The sequence below is a fragment of the Lepisosteus platostomus genome, chromosome 7 (assembly GCF_059453375.1).
Source record: "Lepisosteus platostomus isolate fLepPlt1 chromosome 7, fLepPlt1.hap1, whole genome shotgun sequence".
NCBI lineage: Eukaryota > Metazoa > Chordata > Actinopteri > Semionotiformes > Lepisosteidae > Lepisosteus > Lepisosteus platostomus.
Window position 1 is genome coordinate 10,668,259 of NC_142617.1, and position 16,849 is coordinate 10,685,107.

Genomic DNA, 16,849 nt, shown 5'->3' on the forward strand with positions numbered 1-16,849 from the left:
ACTTCAAGTTATGATCTCTGATTGGTTCCAGAACTCAAAAATCTTCCCTCAAACACCCAAACATCACCTTAATTTAGCACAGAATGGTACCTAAATATGAAAACATAATATTCCTGGTTAATTTTTCAAGAACACCCCTGGTCATTTACAGTACAGTAGTTACACTGAAAGGATTCTTGGCAATGCTTTATGAGCTCATAAGAGTGAAAATCTACTCTCTGTACATTAGAGAGGGACTCTGTACATTATACTATAATGAAAGATGATTAGTGACAGAACACATTTAAATATCTGAAATTTACTTTTTATTGGAACCTGATTGAGTTGGTTGTTCTGTGGTACGAGATACGGAGGCCTAAGTGCAAAGCATGCTGTTGCCAAAATTATTTCTTTTTTAACATTTAGAATTGACAGTTACATTTGTTAAAGCCACCCAAGTTGGAATAAAGAACTTTGGTCATTCATGTCTCAGCTTGAAGCTATAATCCGCACAATCACAAACAGGAGAATGACAGACCTACCCACATTGGAGTCACTCGTTACTTAGCATGCAACAGGCAGCACAGCCCTCCGCTGGGGGGGGAGGGTAGCACACATTGAAAGAGAGCTGCATTCATAGAAGCCCATACCCCCCCCCAGGAAACCACAGGAGATGGGGTGGAGTTTACGGTTAATCCTGGATGACAAATCCCACTTTACCCTCAGTGGACCTTAGCTAATAGTGCACCACCTTATGGAGCATCCTTGTCATAGTGACATGACTCATACCTGTCACTATAAAGCTCAAGATCAGGTTGTGAAGGGGTGAGTTCAAAAACTATTTTCTTCATCACATTTGCCACTAGAATTTCCTGGTTAATTAGTAAATATGGTAAGCAAAAGGTGTTTAAGGCAACAGTGGTGCTTAAAGAGAAATAAGATAGTCAGGTCTTGAAAGATTGTTTTACTAGCTATTTTTTGATTGATTTTTCCACTCCTCCAAGATTTATGAACACGCAGTGTTTCATTTTCTTTCCTTTCTCTGATAAATTATTTTCATTTGGTTCGGCTGAACCTTACACTAACATTCAATTCATCAGACTTGCCTAAAAAACATCTGTCTTCCAGTTTCCTCATTCAGGTATTTCAACTATCCATTAACTATCAACTACTGTACATCATGATGAAATAATTAAAAACATTTTATAACCACTGACCAAAATACACTAACACAAGAATGGTGGTAGCAAGAATACTATTAATACATAGAATCTATTAGTGTTAGTATTGCAACTGATATTTCAATTTTTATCAGATCATGCAAAAGTGATTCAGCTGATTTTAAGTATACTGTAATTAATCTCATGCCAAACTAAGCTGTTGTACTGTTTGTAAAACTGTTGATGGGTTAAAATGCAGCATGGCTAAACCATTCTTCTACATTCGGACAACATTACCAGGGGCCCCCGCAGTTGTTCGTAACCTTGGTTATGAGGGACTACTGAGACAGGTGGCATTCATTCCAACTAAGCTCTTCATCACCAGTGTTAAATGATGCCTTCAACTGATCCACTTGCTCGTTATAGATGTTATATTCCTATTTCTTTGTTCAATATTAAAACATATTGTTTCCAGTTCCTTCAACATAGAGAACTTTTAAGCAGTCTTTCCTCAGCTTACTTATTAAGAGACTAAACAACTCCCAGCAGAACACAAAGTGGTCCCCTAGGATCAGGTCCAACCACCTAGATTGTATACTAACCTTAACTGCAGTGCAATGTATACATGTGACAGGGGGAGACTGAAGGTCAAACAAAATCCAGTGTGAGTGTTATTCTAACCGGCAATGACAAATGAAATCAAGCAGAAGCCCTGTTTGCAATGTCAGTTTGTAACAACCTCCCTTAATCTGAAGAGGTCTACTATAAATTACATCACAATCAATAGGAGAAACATTCAGTCACAGCTCTTTTTTGACAGCAGTTTTATCCTGAAATCTGAGTGATATATTTGTTCAGAGTTACAGATGGAAACCATAAGAGAGACATGACTTAAAAGACATAACAACACAAGAAAACCACCACATAACACCACACATAGACGTTTAGTTTTTTTCTTTTAATGATTCATGTATTAACACTAGTTGTCAATATAATTCAAATTATTTTCTCTTACAGTACTTTACATTTAGGGTGGCACAGTGGCCAAGTGGTTAGCACTGCTGCCTCGCAGTGCTAATGGCCTGGGCTCAAATTCCTGGGGTGCTATTGGAGTGGAGTTTGGATGTTCTCCCCAATGTGTGGGTTTCCTTCGTGTGCTGTAGTTTCCTCCCACAGTCCAATGATATGCTGGTAGGTATACTGGCTTGTGTCACAATTGGTCCAGCTGTGAGTAAGTTCACGTTTGTGTCTGTGGGTGCCTTATGATGGACTAGCATCCTGTCCAAGCTATATCCCTCTTTGCGCTCAGGGCTTCCCAGGATAGCCTCCAGGACACTATGACACTGAACCGGATAAGAGGTTTTTGAAAGTGATGTAATGATATGAGTATTGTACGCTTTATACACAACAAATGTCAAGGGATTCAGAGGTCAGGCTGTCCAGTCCTTCACTGGCATCATCAACTGAGGAAAGGGCAATCTTTTTATAAACTGTCCCTTCAGAAGCCACATGCTTTTTTCAGTAAACTCCCAGAGTTTCAATGTTTTGTCTGGTCGTGACAGAAGAAGGATAACATGGGCCTAGGCACTGCCCAAAATATAACAGAATCGTGTGACCCATTGAAACGCGAACTAGTGTATGACATCTTGTGATACTGAACACCTTTACATAGCAATGGCAGAGTAACAGAAAAAATATAGTGAAATTTGAATAAGTCAAAATTATTTCTTCTCAGTGTGTCGAACGGCATCACTTAAAACACACCTTTAGCCATTGTAACAGCCTATGGGAGACAGATTATACCAGTATTCTATACTAAGGACAATAATTCACATAATGATGTTTGTCAAACAAATGTACCCTCCATCCATGGAACTATGAGATATTTTTTTTTCTTAGGAATAAAACAAAAAACCTTGTCAATAAGGTGCTAAGTTACAGTACATAGCACAGATTGCAGTTCTTTGGTCATTAGCACCGTGGTGCACACTCGGGTCTAAAAGAAAGCCTAAAGCTTATGGTTTCTATCCACTGACCCTGCACATTTTAAAATTAAAATACAAATGAAGTTAGTCGGACACACTCCAGGAAGCAGGAAGAGTGCCTGTTTCCATGTAAAAATTCAAAAGAATGCAATACAATGCCTAATCTGGAATTGCTTTTAAAGCTTGATTTTCTTACACAATAAATTAAAATATTAAAGGATGCTCAAAAACCCAAGGGTACATTCTATATCACATTTAGGACAGGTAAACAAAGATATACAGGGACTGTATCTCTGGTAGCAATAAAGCTCTAACTATGGAACTTGACAGTTAACAGGTAATAAAACTGGATTGTGAGAGTTGGCTATATATCTAATATTATAGTTCAATGCCGCTTTGAATAATGGTTTTGTTTAAACTATCTGTTTATTAAATTATGTAATCCGTGATATTTTTATTTTTCACTGTGAAAAGCTCTATCTTTCCAGCTTTAGCTATATGACAGTTATGTTTATAGCTATATGAAAATTGTGTTTATATTTACCTGTGCAATGTGGTTATTAATAAGAAATCAAACTAATGTTAAAGTACTTATGTACTGCAGTTACAAACAGACAAATCATGTTTAAAAATAATACTCGTCTTTCTCCAGAAAGATTGATTTAATGGTACTTTTATTTTAAAAAGTGTGACAGAAAAATGTTCTTTTTGCTGTAAATCTATTTATGGGAGCTGGCATATTGAAGTATCATCCACACACATCACTCTCCATGAAAGACGCTATGCAATGCACTTAAAACACTCGCTGATGTGATAAAGACATTTCATGCATTATGCCACTTTAATGACATCCAATTCTATTAAAGAAAATATATGGGATAAATTACTACTTAAAAAGGACAACATTCAAAAATTTCTAATCTACTCAGTAGACCCTGAAATTGACAAGGGAAAAAAAAATATTTCAATTTCTTCTGAAATTGCTTACATTTGGGAAAAAAACTATTAATGACACTTGTCAGTCTTCTTCATTATTATTGTTAATTTAGTTTGCTTCTGATTTATAACACCACATCCATAGTATCCCAACCATATGTTTTCCCATGATTACTATTGGTTTGATTTTCCACTCCTTCCTAAATAAGGATCTTTGAGGATTAGGAAGGTCTTCCTACCCACACAGGTAGGATATTAAATACTGTATGCATTCCAGTATAGCTGATATGCAACAAGACAGTTAAGAGTTGTCTGTTTATACTGTATATAAGCTGCCACAGCAAATGCAATCTTATGGCTGTGAGCTCACTATTTGTCACAAACCAGGACTGCTGCAATCCACATTGATGTACTTAGTGTAGAGTATATTTCAAAATATTTTCAGTATACATGCTAATGTTTAACATCTTCCCAATCTATCCTTTCTTCTTCTTCAGCCATCAGCACTCTGCCCTTTGTAATGAATGTCATATTTCATTTAAATTACATCTGCCACATTCTATAGGCAGCTGGGCTCTCAATAACCTGAGCAAAGATCAGATGCTCTAGTGATTAATACTAAGAGTAGTCTAGCTCACAGCTTCTGCTCTTCCTTTCTTTCTATTTTATGTGCTGTACTCAATGACAGTTCATTGTTTAAAAGGACACGATGGCAGTCCATGCAAGGACATTACTCTTGCCTTTTATTGCTGCCCTGGTGCCAAAATGTGCTGAAATTGACAGTGGCAAACAGCAGAGGAAATTAATCATGAATCAGCAGCCTCACAGAAACCACAAGCAACCTAGACGCCTCCACACTCTGGAAGTTAGTAAAACGCAATGCACTGCTACCACATTATCTATTCTGTAATGTTCCCCACAGATCGGAAATCACAGATTTATTAACAGATATTAATATCAGGTCTCTAAATGACTTAGAGGTGTGATTTACAGTAAAGCAGTTAATTTGCTTTCTGAACAGTAAAAGTGTTTGTATTTCTTTTTGAAGGCACAGTTGCTACAGAGAAGAGACCTAAGTCAAACTGCCATGATTTGCTGTGTGACTACTTCACATTCAAATATTTTAAAAACATGAATAAGACACATCTTTAGAATGTTAATGTATTCTGATTTGTCCTGAAAAATCAGAAACCAAAATAGACCTTTTCATCTAGTTTGAAACTGGTTGATAGCTACAAACGACAAAATTTAATGGAAACTAGTATTATTGTGCAATGAAAATGCATTGTTGGACATTGCGGTTTCCGTTCAGTTGTTGTGGAATGTGCCCTGTTATAATAATAGTGCTCAATTATTTAAGTAATTTAAAGTTAGTTTAAAAGGCTATCATATCAATTATTCTGTATAAAGGTGTACAGGTAGAAAGATGTCAGACTAAGAGGCTCCAGATTTTCTATGAAGGTGTTTTAGAATCCCACAGTGAGAAATACTGTAGAACAGTCTTGTCAAAAAACATCCCACATATTTCAGAAGTAATACTACATACAAGTCTTACCACTCTTTCACAATAAATGTCTTTTTTCCTAATATACAGCTTTTAGATGTATATTTATATTGTAGGTAACATACGTATACAGTATGTTTCACACGTTTGCAGCTTTCAGGGATTTACAGAAAAAAATGATGATTTTAATTTTGTTAAGAACATGTTTCCTTTAGCTGTTCTCCAGCTGAAAAGTAAATGCCAAAGAAGCAGAAAGATAAGCATATTTAAGGTGCTTGCACTTCCATTTATGACAATCAGATGTTCAGCAATGAAATACCACATGGCAGATAGCAACTGCAGGCCCTCGGGGTGCCAGTTATATCCTCATATAACCCATAGGCAGATTTTTATACAGTTTCTTTGCACTGCTTCACACAGAATGTAATCCGAATAGGAAAGAAATAGACCTATAGATTTGTTGGCTTACTATGTTACCTATTAAAGTGCACACTACACTGAACCAAAATTAAAACCAATTGCACACCCAGAGCTAGACAACTAAGTTCTGATTGAACTCGTTTACAGTTGGTTTGACGTTTAGCAATTTCAATCAGTGTAATAATCTATTACATACTAAGCCATTCTAGTTCATTAACACGTCCCTCAAAAATAATATTCAATTGGTGGGAAATGACCCCTCCATAGCTACAATGATGCTCCATAGTGTTAAAAGCATTTATTCAAACTAGTAGTTGATGGAAGCAATGCACTCAAACATGTGATTTATGACATGACTGAACACATTTTTATCTTAAAAGCTACATCTCTAACTCACGTAAACCTTTTCTCTTTCACCCTGATTTCTTCAGCTGCTGGATATGAGAAGGAAAGGTTAAAAAAAAAAGGACAAAGTGATCTCTGCAAACACTGACACAGCACTGGCACAGTAGTTTCTACCCAAACCAGTTTCCACTCAGGCTTAACAATGCCAGTAAGGTCAACAATTTGGACCCACCAATGCTTTCCTAAGAGAAAGGCTTTATGGCTGATTTAAGGCAGACGTAAGCCTGACCTCTTGAAACACAGTTTGTGTAACTTTGACCTTTTTATTAAATAAAATGTCATGCAAAATTAAATGAATGTCTAACAATCACAGTAAGGTATTAAATATTTTATTTTTCAAATGCACTATCTCTGCCACTTTAGTCCTTTTAATCCTCTGATGTTTGAATTTCAGATGCCAGTAATGGCTCTACCTAGAGGTGTTTTCATTAAAAATGGGAAACCTGGCCACTTTCATAAATACTTTGGATAGGTCTGTGCCATAAATTAATCTTAATCTTAACTAATCTTAATGTTCTATTTTTCACTGTTGCCCTGAATATAAGATCTACAAAACAATTATTTTATTTTCGTGTAAATACACAAACCCTAAATAAACTGTTTCCCAAAAATAGGTCACCCCTGGAGCAGTTGGGGTTAAGGGCCTTGCTCAGGGGCCCAACGGAGTAGGATTCCTCTGCCGGCCGTGGGATACGAAACGGCAACCTTCCAGCAACAGGTACAGATCCTTAGCCACAGTCCCTATGTTGGATGAAACATTTCACACTTTTTTTTAAACAAACTCCATTTATTACAGTATATTTCCCTGTGATTCAAAACCTACTGAAAGCTCCCATATTTAATTCCCAAACCAAGAATGTTTCCTACCTTCTCGTACTGTATGTCACTATAATGCACAATTTGTTCATTTTTAAGAAAGGTTCTATGACATTGTGAATTATCAGGCAATATAAATGTATTTTTTCCCAAAAGGATCCAGTAAACTCAATATCACATTGAATGACCTTACCACTTCGGCAAAATGAGATTCTCAAACTTTTTGGATAGAGCACATCTTTAAAGCGTTCAAGTAATTATTAGAAGTGATGTGCCATATGATCAATCAACATCAGAGATAAGCAGCAAATGAAACAATTCTGAGGAACCACATAGTATACAGACATATTCTTTTTTGGACACTGATATGCAGTAATAGGAAACCACTTTGTACAGTGCAGGAAAACAAGAAAAACAAATGATAATATTACACTTCTAAATAAAACCATTTAACTTAATAGAAACAACTATAAATTGTTCATGGGAAAAGTGTGTGCTAAAATAACGAAAGGCCAGCAAGAACTATTAAGTATATAACAAAAGGAGCAATACGTTTCTTTTTCCAAAACAGATCGAGTGAATACAATTCTATACTGTATTGTTAAATCTTTAAGTTATTAAGTTATCAGGAAAATATTATCAGACCAGTATAGTTTTACTGTTTGTAGCTAATGAACTGCGATTACTTTTTTTCACATTTTCAAGGAGTGAACAGAATGAGTTGTACTCATTCATGGTGAACACCATGACTACTCATCCACATTCATGGAATTTTGCATAAATAGAAAGATGAGAAAAAACAGCATTATGTTGTGGCTGAGAGATCAATCACTCACTACTATGCTGCAATAACTGTTGTTTATCTGAATTTATGTTTATAATATCTTACCAAAATAATACAAATCCATAAATGTAAACAGATAAATATGACCTGAACAGATCTAAAGGAAATTAAAAGCAATCCTTCTTTCTCCTTATTTCAAAACAGGGAATTAAATCTTTAAAACTGCTAATTTAATTGCTTAAATACTATCTATAACTAGCCCACTTGGCCTTTTTTATTGGGTTTTCCAGAATATAAGCCAATGTAACCAAGTGGTCTTACGCATAAATCTAACTTTGTGTACCTTTATCATTGTTGTATTTTGCAGACAGTGGTAATGAAGCAAGGCGTCTCCAAATACACTTAAAACTTGGAACAGAGCCCTTTGCTTATCAGGCAAAATCATCAGAGAGAAGCTAGATCAGTGCTAACAAGCCTGTTCAAGGCAGCGTACAAACATAAGAGATACTTTAAAATGACTGTTAAAAACACAAAACTGAAAATACACCGTAGACAGCAAAGGTCAGAGAAAATCAAAAGAAGAGATTATGATAAAATACTCAGTGGTAGTAAGTGTGCAGGTTTTCCTGAGCCCTAATTACAAGGTAAATGTGCTGTCTCTGCACCTCCAGACCCATAATTATCCCCTTCTACAATACAAAGCCACACTTGTCCATCTCTACTGCTCCTGTGTACAATTTATCACCACTAAGCTTTCCCCCCAATAACTCCTGCATCCCTATTTACACATACTATAAAGTTGTTACTTGTGTAAGATGCAGTATAAAACCATATAAAAAGATGAGAAAATGTATTATGCTTATTGGTAATACTGGCAGCAGTCCATACAAAAAATAAAATATTAATACACAGAAAACAGATCTGTAAAATTGAAGACAATCACGAAGGATTTTATGAAAAATAAAAAATTGTGTACAAAACGTCCAGCTCAACATATTGTCCACACTACACTCAAGTACAGTATGACTAGAGAGGAGCCCAAAGTAGAAGCTGCCAAGTCTTTTCTTTATCTCTGTCTTTTAATAGTTTAATGAGGCAGAACCATCCACTGAAGAAGCAACACATGGGAGATTGAGCACGCATTCTGCTTCAGTCCTTGGCAGGACACGCACAAGATGAAAAATCCCGAAGTGACAGAACTGGCAGACAGCAAGTGGTAGATTCTTTGAGAAGTGCACTTACAATGACTGTAACCATCGGTTATCTATGCATTCCAGGGCTGCCAGGTAGTTCCTTCATTTTTCAGGCAGTCACTGAGGTCAAAGGAAAAGTGGTCTCTGGAGCACAAAGTTACTCCTCAGAATCAGACGTGTTTCTTGCAAATAAAGAAGTCAAAAACATGCATCGCTAAAGGTCAAAACAAAAATAGCACGATGGGAATTTAAATGGATGGCTATCTTTTCCTTTTTAAGTAGGGAGCAATTAAAAAAAGACATTAGTTTTTGTAAAATTCCTTGTTTGAACCTGAGGTGTAATCAAACTTCAGCAATCATGCTAAACTGACCAAGATTGCAGATAAGACCAAAGCTGTAGACACTTTAATCAGAACATTGCCATTACCTAAGGGTGAAGACACACTATAGCAACTGAAATAGATGGAGTTTAACTGTGGTTTACCTTCTTCCTCTTCTCTTGGTTTAGCCAACTTGGCTAAACTGTTACCAACTCCAGAAAAGACAGTATCTTAATTATTCTTGCTGAAATTCTAGATGTAACTGATCAAGCTACCCTACCATGATTCATAGGAAGCATCTAAAAAAGAGCATTTTTTTTATTTTCTCAAGGTGCAAATTAAAATACTGATACTAAAGTATAAAGTGAAAAATTACTCAAATTGGATTTTTATGGCAAAAATTCTAATTCCCTCATCAACACTCTTTTGTTACCATACAATGATTAATGAATGTTACATTAATAAAATGTAACTCTTTTTATCTTGTGAAGATTAGCTTTCAGACTAAGTCTCTCAGTAACCTGCATCTTTTAAATCCACTCTGAAGAAATACTGTAACATCTCTTCAAGCTGCTTTATTTACATAATCCATGTGGCACTTGCCTCTTGTATAAAACACATTTTACATCATTATTACGTCCATTATTTTGTAGTTAGAGAGCACAGTGATATAGAGAAATAAAACTCTTCCTGATTAAAAGTTAATGAGAGTGAAGAAAAACAGGTGATAAATAGAAAATAAAAAACTCAGTGTAAATGTTTTCATTAGAACATAGGAAAGATTGAGAGGAGGCCAGCTGGCCCATGGTTAATGTTTTTCCAATGCACTTTACATTTTCTACAGGAAATATAATAATAATTGTAGATTTTTAAGCATTTCCTACATCCCTTTAAATTAGACACTGTGAAGATTTATTATAAGGTATTGTAACATTACCACCATGCTACTCAAGCTCTCTAAAACCAATAAATGACAGATGGTTGCATTGCACTAATGTAAGTGACCACTACCCATTACAGAAGGTCTTGATAAATTTCAATCTGTCAAAGCCTTCATTATCGATGCCTGTAACCACATCTCTTTTTGAGTGCTTTCATTACTAATCATCATGTACAGTAATAAATGGCTTAATAATATCTACCTAGAGGGTAATCTCTGTGACAAAGGACATGGTATTCATTAACGTGTCCAGTGCAACACATCTAAATTAAAGTGCTCTATAGATCACATCACATCTGTAATGCACCAATACAACATGAACAGTGGAAATGATTCTTGAAGATATGGTGAGGTCATGCTAAATCGCCACTTGTAGAGCTTCTCTCTACAGTTTACAGCTCCTTTCTACAACCCAACTCTTTTTGAGAAACGTCCTGGGATTTTTAATGACCACAGAGAGTCAGGACCTCGGTTTTACGTCTCATCCAAAGGACGGCACCTGTTTACAGTATAGTGTCCTCATCGCTATACTGGGGCATTAGGACCCACATGGACCGCAGGGTGAGCGCCCCCTGCTGGCCCCACTAACACCTCTTCCACCTCTTAGTTTTTCCCAGGAGGTCTCCCAACCAGGTACTGACCAAGCTCACACCTGCTTAGCTTCAGTGGGTTGCCAGTTGTGAGTTGCAGGGTGATATGGCTGCTGATTAAATGCCCACAGATGATGCCTGCCATCTCCCACTAAGTGTAAAGGTTGCCTCAAAAGCAATATAAGTAGTAAAATGCTAGTAAAAAATGATATTTTTTCCCATTACTACTCATCTCCTATTTAAGTATTAGTAACTCAAGAGTCAAAAATGAAAAGGGAAAATACATTATTCTGTACCTTACAGTCTGTGTAATGGTATTTTTAAAAAGAAAAGAACATTGTAAAACAAATCAAAATTTTCAACTATAACCTTGAAGTAATATCCACTTAACAGTCAGTTAACCATCACTTTTCCAGTTACTAACTGTAAATCTCTCTTTGAAATAGTCTAGTCATTTCTAGTCATGAAATATATAACATGACTAGAAATGATTAGTCCCAACTCCAAACTTCCTTTTGTCAATAATAAGAAAGTCTGCTATGACCAGTAATTGCTAATCTGTTGGCAACTACAGTATAACACTAAGCACAGAACATTGTTTAAGTCTCTTAATTGTTCTACCTTTAGAAAATTAAGATTTACAGGCATATTCAATTGGTACTGTACACTGCTTTTTGGAGGTGCTCATACACTGCTGCTCATACAATAGATTGGGTCTGTATGTTAATATCCTTGTTAAAACTTTATACATTCCACTTTTAGGTAATGCTTATTATTTGTAAAAACATTTTTTCTATTTCCTTAAATCTTTAAATCCGTATAAACCTATGCACATTTTGCACATATTCTATTGTTCTTACAGTGACTATGATCATCATATTTTGCACACACCTATGTATTTATGTATTTATTTCATTTAATATTTATTTTGCATAATTTTTAGTCTATTCTGATGTCTGTTTTTGCTTGTCTTGGGCTGGACTGCTGTAACACATCAATTTCCCTTCGGGATCAATAAAGTCTTATCTATCTATCTATCTAAATAAACACATAATAACAATGGAGAGCTTCTGTGAAAAGATTTTGGATGAAAAAGAGTGTGAGGAGACAAGAAATATGCTATTCATCCAGCAGTTTAATGAAGTTCTCAGAATCACTCTTTTCATGAAGAGGTACAGTATATTCCATTTAATGTAATGCATGTGTTCCAAAAAAAGAATAATGTATCACAAAAACAAAGACTGAAAGCAAAGCAATTATTTCCATAGGAAATTATTTAACATATCAAGATGGGCAAAAACATAACAAGCTTAAACAAAACAAACATGGAGGTTTTATATACTTAACATATTTAGAATTACATATACTGTATTTAGAATGAATCCTAAAAAGAAACTATTTACAAATGTATTAAAGCAACTGAATGGTGTGAAAATATTTAACGAAGCAGACTTTATTCATTTTCAAGTGGGTAGCTGCTTACAGCATGCGTAGGCTAAAAAGGAACAAGTAATAGTTTTTTTCCGTGCTGAAAAGAGAAGAAAGCAGGTGATAGAGCAACCTCTTTTGCAAAGGAAAGTGCCTGGTGTGGATGGTTGCTCAGGGCGGTCAAGGGAGCTGTGAACAAGAAGGTTACGCAGATTAGGTGGTCGGCGATATGAGATGATGGGGTGGTCAGAAAGTGGTCAGTCTGTGTTCTCAAAGCCGGTTTTCCTAACTCCAACATCAGAAAGACTACAGAAACTAAAATTATCCTGCAGCTAGGATCACACCTTTCCCCTTCTCTCAACGACAGACTAATTTTCTTCTATATTCTCTCTATTCTTTGTAGGTTTCATTTCACACCTCTCTTCACCCATCCTGACTTCACCCTACCTGACTGGCCTCTTTCTGTCTCCCTGCTCCCGCCTCTCGCTCCTCCTCTCTCCCAGCTTTTGTTCTCCTATGCTACATTACCTTTGCTTTCTGCCCTGTCTTTCTCACCCAAAGCAGGCTCCACGGCCGAAACATTGTGGGTTTTTTTCTTCTCTTTTCAGCATGGAATAAACCTATTACCTGCTCATTCATTTTTTACCAAATAATTGAATAGCGCTGTAAAGTAATATGAATGTTAAAATGAAAAAATGGTACAGTAAACTATACAGCACTGCATTCCATGACAACTTTTTCAGTGATTCTTCTGCTCAGCTCAACAACACAGCAACTGATAAGTGACATAAAAATTAATCAGACGATATAGAAAAATGTATTATTTGATAACATACATGCAAAACTACGCTAAACAAGTCAAAGCATAGCAGGGTATACCTGTATCACTCTTCCACACTTGAAGATTGCTTTTTAAAGGTGTTTGGAAGCAGCCTTTACTTTTTCTTTTGTAATTGCCGTTAACTTTGGCTCTGCCTGCTGGCAAAAAGCACTGCATTCACAAAGCACTTTAAAACAAGAAGGTGAACAGTAAAAATCTAAGGTTATACAGTACCATTGGCACTTACAGTATAACTCTGACAACGTAACAAAACTAAAATGAAATCCAGACTGAATTCCAAAGAAGAAAGAATGTATATCTTACAAGGTACAATGCTCCTATTTGCTCGGATTTTTAGTTAACAAATTAGATTTTTAGTTCCTACAATAAATTAAGAAATGACTAGTCCCAATAACAAGTGTATTACTAGCGTAAATGTCAATGCATCACATTTGAGATTCATATCAAAATCCTGACCAAATGCATATAAAGTTTTTTTTTTTACTAAAAAATAATAAGGGGAACATAAAATAACATTTACTTCTGAAAAAGCACAGTTTATTTTATTCAGGATCACCCTTAAAATAGCAATTACTAATGCACTGTACACACCACTGCATTCATTGACTGGTTAATCGCTTTGTATTTCATAAAAAGGTAGTCATAGGTACTGTAGGTTCTGTGTATTGGTAAACCTGCTAATTTAGAGAGATATTTCCACCAGGTGTTGCTGGAGTAATTGGTCCAAAGGGAATCTCTGCATGCACTACAGCTGCTGATGAGCAGTTAAACATCACTAGCAGGCCCTTAAGATTAGCCTTAAGAACACAGCAGCTCTCCCTGTCAGCGCTTTACAAATTCTGTGCAATGAAAGCATATGGCCAGGCTCATTAAGGAAAAGATTAAAGGAAAAAAAAAAGAATACAAAAAAATTGATAGCATAAAAACAGAAAACAAAAAGGAAGCAGAGAAAAACAAACATGATTTTTGGAAGCATGAAAGATAACCTTCTTTATGGTCCACAATTATATTTAGTCTTAGGTTGTGCTTTTGAATAACAAAGGTTACGACAGCTTCCTACATGGAAGGGAGAAAATGTACTAATCTGCACATATACAGTACCACTTATAACAGTGATCATGTAACAGAAAGTCTTAAGCCAGTAACAGTTTTTGAAATGTTCCATAGTAAGTCAAAGTCAGTTTCACTTCTCTGTTAAGTTTTCTCCAACAAGGAATATAATACTGTCTATAAAGTGTTATGATATCACTATCTTTTTATCCATAATTTGTAATTTGAGATCAACATAGGAATACAGTGCACATCTTAATATGCAGTCAATGATTATTAGGAAAATGAACTTGTTTGATCTTGATTCCCTTCCCTTCACTGATTTCTTTCAAACACGTCTCTAAAATTAATAAAACAAAACTGCTGAATTCATTAATCTTTCCAATCACAATGTTAACTCTTCCCTACATACTTCTGCATCTAACAAACTCATTTAGAGCCTTATTTACATTCATGTCTTAAACAGAAAGAAGGAGTAATAAAACGTACCTTTTCCTGTGCAACATAAAATATTGCAGGGTATGCCTGGGATTGTAATTCCATACAGCATGTATCACTCAAAGATGGCACTGACAGCATAACATGAAGCATGATGACTAAATATATCCAACAGCATGATGCCTTTGGATAGATTCACATGAAACTGATATGACTTGACAAACTGCATTAATTATAATTTAGCCTCAATGGAGACTTCACAGGAAGGGATCCAGAAGTACACAACATCATCCTCGTTTTTTTGTAGTACCATATCAGATAAAGATACTTGCTCAAAAATAATAATATTTTAGGTTTGAAGGATGAGTACAACTAATTAACAATATTGATAATCTGGTTCTGTGAGATATTTAATGATACACATTCAGGCTAAAATTGCTGTGTGATGAGCAATGACAAGGTAAAATTATCATTTTCAGTGATGGGTGGTAAATAATATCATTGGTTTCTTTTAAGATTTGAACACTAGCCTGAGTGGTGGGGTGAATAACAAAAAGGAGGTTAAAAATGCGGTCTTCATCGGGCTGGAAGGTACAGGTAAGCTGATACAACCCAGTAACCTTTCACTTTTTCACAATCTCACACAACTTAACTTAGGGCGGTGCGGTGGCTCTGTGGCTAAGGATCTGCGCCTGTGTCTGGAAGGTTGCCGGTAGGATTTCCGTGGCCGGCAGAGAAATCCTACTCCGTTGGGCCCCTGAGAAAGGCCCTTAACCCCAAGTGCTCCAGGGGCCGTATAAATGGCTGACCCTGCGCTCTGACCCCAAGCTTCTCTCCCTGTCTGTGTGGCAAGTTGGGTATGTGAAAAAACAAATTCCTTATACAACAAATTGTATATGGCCAATAAAGTGATCTTATTATTATTAAAACAGCTCAAAACAACTGGTATGAGTTAAGTAAACTCAGCTAAGCTACCAGTTTATAATTCAGGCACATCTCAACAGAATGCTAATTATATTGCTCCACACAACTCAACGTTTCTAATTAAATGATGTTTGCAATCCATTAAAAGGCACAGAGGGTGCATCTTTAATAAGTATGCAGTGATTTCACAGAGCATCAGCTTTATACAGTATGTAGGTGGGTAGATACTCTGTGAGAAATAATGACTTCTTTAGGGTAGGACATTGCTGAAGTGAAAGTAATTCAAAGATGCTCCTTAACTACTACTCGTATCACATTAGATTTGCTAATTATCTTAAGAAATTTTAAGTTTTAATCACCTGAATCAAACGTTTCATGAAATACATCGAAATATAATATTGGGAAACCATATTCACAAGCGGAAGAGTTGGTCAAGCATGTTTCAAAAACTACTTCAGATCAGACAAAACTTTCAGCTCCTAGCCCAAATTAAAGACACAATTTAACTATTGCTGTAAGTCACAAAGTACACATTAAAGAATAGTTTATCCTCTGTTACTATATAAAATATATAATTTCTCTTCATAAGATCCAAATATACTGCATTCACTCTACACACTATACACTGCATGTGCACAAGAACACAAGCATGGGTTAAGAAAATGGAATGGGATTCCAGTACCTTTGATATATTCTCATCAGAGATTCATTGATTTTAGTACATGGAGGTTCACTTTACAGCAGCTCAGATCCAGAACTGCACTGCATCATTTATCTGGCTCTAGCAGTATACAGTGTGTCACACACACATCTCACTGGCCAAACACATTTTAATCAAATATATCTTAATGGAATTAAAGACACTGCTAACATTTTTCAAATATTCCACAAGGACCACTATATGTTACAAAACACAAATAAAAAAAAATCAAAAGAAAAATTGAATTCAATACATTACACATTTTGATAGTTGAGCAGATCATTACTTATAACAACAAAACAGGGAAAATCCGTCCTTCGAACTGAAAAATAAAGGCTTTTATTTAACTTTGTCTGCTCCTTGCATCTTTTACTCCATTCTAAGCCTTTTGTGCCACTTTTGTAGTCTCTTATCCTTGTTAACATTTTTTCTTACT

At 35.8% G+C, this 16,849-nt stretch overlaps 1 protein-coding gene across 5 annotated transcripts in view; it reads right to left on the bottom strand.

Annotated features, from left to right (window-relative positions):
• The window catches only part of dync2h1 (dynein cytoplasmic 2 heavy chain 1), a 149,434-nt gene that overhangs the window by 27,690 nt on the left and 104,895 nt on the right, over positions 1 to 16,849 (bottom strand). The window lies entirely within an intron of this gene.